We start from the raw sequence: 4,287 nt of genomic DNA, 5'->3' as shown, positions 1-4,287 counted from the left end.
CCACAAGTGTTAAAAGACCACCCAAAAGTCTTTAAAGACCACCCACACGTCTTTAAAGACCATCCACTGGTGTTTAAAGACCACCCAAAAGTGTTTAAAGACCATCCATGGGTGTTTAAAGACCACCCACAAGTTTTTTAAGACCACCCACAAGTGTTAAAAGACCACCCAAAAGTCTTTAAAGACCACCCACAAGTGTTAAAAGACCACCCACAAGTGTTAAAAGACCACCCAAAAGTCCTTAAAGACCACCCAAAAGTGTTTCAAGACCATCCATGGCTGTTTAAAGACCACCCAAAAGTGTTTAAAGACCACCCAAAAGTGTTTTAAGACCACCCAAAAGTGTTAAAAGACCACCCAAAAGTGTTAAAAGACCACCCAAAAGTGTTTTAAGACCACCCACAAGTGTTAAAAGACAACCCAAAAGTCTTTCAAGACCACCCACACGTGTTTAAAGACCATCCACTGGTGTTTAAAGACCACCCAAAAGTGTTTAAAGACCATCCATGGGTGTTTAAAGACCACTCACAAGTGTTTAAAGACCATCCACTGGTGTTTTAAGACCACCCACAAGTGTTAAAAGACCACCCACACGTGTTTAAAGACCACCCACAAGTGTTAAAAGACCACCCAAAAGTCTTTAAAGACCACCCACACGTCTTTAAAGACCATCCACTGGTGTTTAAAGACCACCCAAAAGTGTTTAAAGACCATCCATGGGTGTTTAAAGACCACCCACAAGTGTTTTAAGACCACCCACAAGTGTTAAAAGACCACCCAAAAGTCTTTAAAGACCACCCACAAGTGTTTAAAGAGCACCCACAAGTGTTTTAAGACCACCCACAAGTGTTAAAAGACCACCCACAAGTGTTAAAAGACCACCCAAAAGTCTTTAAAGACCACCCAAAAGTGTTTAAAGACCACCCGCAAGTGTTTTAAGACCACCCAAAAGTGTTTTAAGACCACCCAAAAGTGTTAAAAGACCACCCAAAAGTGTTTTAAGACCACCCACAAGTGTTAAAAGACAACCCAAAAGTCTTTCAAGACCACCCACACGTGTTTAAAGACAACCCAAAAGTCTTTCAAGACCACCCACACATGTTTAAAGACCATCCACTGGTGTTTAAAGACCACCCAAAAGTGTTTAAAGACCATCCATGGGTGTTTAAAGACCACTCACAAGTGTTTTAAGACCACCCACACGTGTTTTAAGACCACCCACAAGTTTTTTAAGACCACCCACAAGTGTTTTAAGACCACCCACAAGTGTTTAAAGACTACCCACAAGTGTTTTAAGACCACCCAAAAGTGTTTTAAGACCACCCACAAGTGTTTAAAGACCATCTATGGGTGTTTAAAGACCACCCAAAAGTGTTTTAAGACCACCCAAAAGTGTTAAAAGACCACCCACAAGTGTTTAAATAGCACCCACAAGTGTTTTAAGAGCACCCACAAGTGTTTTAAGACCACCCACAAGTGTTAAAAGACCACCCACAAGTCTTTAAAGACCACCCACAAGTGTTAAAAGACCACCCACAAGTGTTTAAATAGCACCCACAAGTGTTTAAAGAGCACCCACAAGTGTTTTAAGACCACCCACAAGTGTTAAAAGACCACCCAAAAGTGTTTTAAGACCACCCACAAGTGTTAAAAGACAACCCAAAAGTCTTTCAAGACCACCCACACGTGTTTAAAGACCATCCACTGGTGTTTAAAGACCACCCAAAAGTGTTTAAAGACCATCCATGGGTGTTTAAAGACCACTCACAAGTGTTTAAAGACCATCCACTGGTGTTTTAAGACCACCCACAAGTGTTAAAAGACCACCCACACGTGTTTAAAGACCACCCACAAGTGTTAAAAGACCACCCAAAAGTCTTTAAAGACCACCCACACGTCTTTAAAGACCATCCACTGGTGTTTAAAGACCACCCAAAAGTGTTTAAAGACCATCCATGGGTGTTTAAAGACCACCCACAAGTGTTTTAAGACCACCCACAAGTGTTAAAAGACCACCCAAAAGTCTTTAAAGACCACCCACAAGTGTTAAAAGACCACCCAAAAGTCTTTAAAGACCACCCACAAGTGTTTAAATACCATCCATGGGTGTTTAAAGACCACCCAAAAGTGTTTAAAGACCATCCATGGGTGTTTAAAGACCACCCACAAGTGTTTTAAGACCACCCACAAGTGTTAAAAGACCACCCAAAAGTCTTTAAAGACCACCCACAAGTGTTAAAAGACCACCCACAAGTGTTTAAAGAGCACCCACAAGTGTTTAAAGAGCACCCACAAGTGTTTTAAGACCACCCACAAGTGTTAAAAGACCACCCACAAGTGTTAAAAGACCAACCAAAAGTCTTTAAAGACCACCCAAAAGTGTTTCAAGACCATCCATGGCTGTTTAAAGACCACCCAAAAGTGTTTAAAGACCATCCGCAAGTGTTTTAAGACCACCCAAAAGTGTTTTAAGACCACCCAAAAGTGTTAAAAGACCACCCAAAAGTGTTTTAAGACCACCCACAAGTGTTAAAAGACAACCCAAAAGTCTTTCAAGACCAACCACACGTGTTTAAAGACCATCCACTGGTGTTTAAAGACCACCCAAAAGTGTTTAAAGACCATCCATGGGTGTTTAAAGACCACTCACAAGTGTTTAAAGACCATCCACTGGTGTTTAAAGACCACCCACAAGTGTTTTAAGACCACCCACACGTGTTTTAAGACCACCCACAAGTTTTTTAAGACCACCCACAAGTGTTTTAAGACCACCCACAAGTGTTTAAAGACTACCCACAAGTGTTTTAAGACCACCCAAAAGTGTTTTAAGACCACCCACAAGTGTTTAAAGACCATCTATGGGTGTTAAAAGACCACCCAAAAGTGTTTTAAGACCACCCAAAAGTGTTAAAAGACCACCCACAAGTGTTTAAATAGCACCCACAAGTGTTTTAAGAGCACCCACAAGTGTTTTAAGACCACCCACAAGTGTTAAAAGACCACCCACAAGTCTTTAAAGACCACCCACAAGTGTTAAAAGACCACCCACAAGTGTTTAAATAGCACCCACAAGTGTTGAAAGTGCACCCACAAGTGTTTTAAGACCACCCACAAGTGTTAAAAGACCACCCACACGTGTTTAAAGACCACCCACAAGTGTTAAAAGACCACCCAAAAGTCTTTAAAGACCACCCACACGTCTTTAAAGACCATCCACTGGTGTTTAAAGACCACCCAAAAGTTTTTAAAGACCATCCATGGGTGTTTAAAGACCACCCACAAGTTTTTTAAGACCACCCACAAGTGTTAAAAGACCACCCAAAAGTCTTTAAAGACCACCCACAAGTGTTAAAAGACCACCCACAAGTGTTAAAAGACCACCCAAAAGTCTTTAAAGACCACCCAAAAGTCTTTCAAGACCATCCATGGCTGTTTAAAGACCACCCAAAAGTGTTTAAAGACCACCCGCAAGTGTTTTAAGACCACCCAAAAGTGTTAAAAGACCACCCAAAAGTGTTAAAAGACCACCCAAAAGTGTTTTAAGACCACCCACAAGTGTTAAAAGACAACCCAAAAGTCTTTCAAGACCACCCACACGTGTTTAAAGACCATCCACTGGTGTTTAAAGACCACCCAAAAGTGTTTAAAGACCATCCATGGGTGTTTAAAGACCACTCACAAGTGTTTAAAGACCATCCACTGGTGTTTTAAGACCACCCACAAGTGTTAAAAGACCACCCACACGTGTTTAAAGACCACCCACAAGTGTTAAAAGACCACCCAAAAGTCTTTAAAGACCACCCACACGTCTTTAAAGACCATCCACTGGTGTTTAAAGACCACCAAAAAGTGTTTAAAGACCATCCATGGGTGTTTAAAGACCACCCACAAGTGTTTTAAGACCACCCACAAGTGTTAAAAGACCACCCAAAAGTCTTTAAAGACCACCCACAAGTGTTAAAAGACCACCCACAAGTGTTTAAAGAGCACCCACAAGTGTTTTAAGACCACCCACAAGTGTTAAAAGACCACCCACAAGTGTTTTAAGACCACCCAAAAGTCTTTAAAGACCACCCAAAAGTGTTTCAAGACCATCCATGGCTGTTTAAAGACCACCCGCAAGTGTTTTAAGACCACCCAAAAGTGTTTTAAGACCACCCAAAAGTGTTAAAAGACCACCCAAAAGTGTTTTAAGACCACCCACAAGTGTTAAAAGACAACCCAAAAGTCTTTCAAGACCACCCAAAAGTGTTTAAAGACCATCCATGGGTGTTTAAAGACCACTCA

This window comes from Oryzias latipes, chromosome 6 (genome assembly GCF_002234675.1).
Source record: "Oryzias latipes chromosome 6, ASM223467v1".
In the NCBI taxonomy this organism is placed as follows: Eukaryota; Metazoa; Chordata; class Actinopteri; order Beloniformes; family Adrianichthyidae; genus Oryzias; species Oryzias latipes.
The sequence above is the reverse complement of the archived record's forward strand: the minus strand, read 5'-3'. Positions refer to the sequence as shown.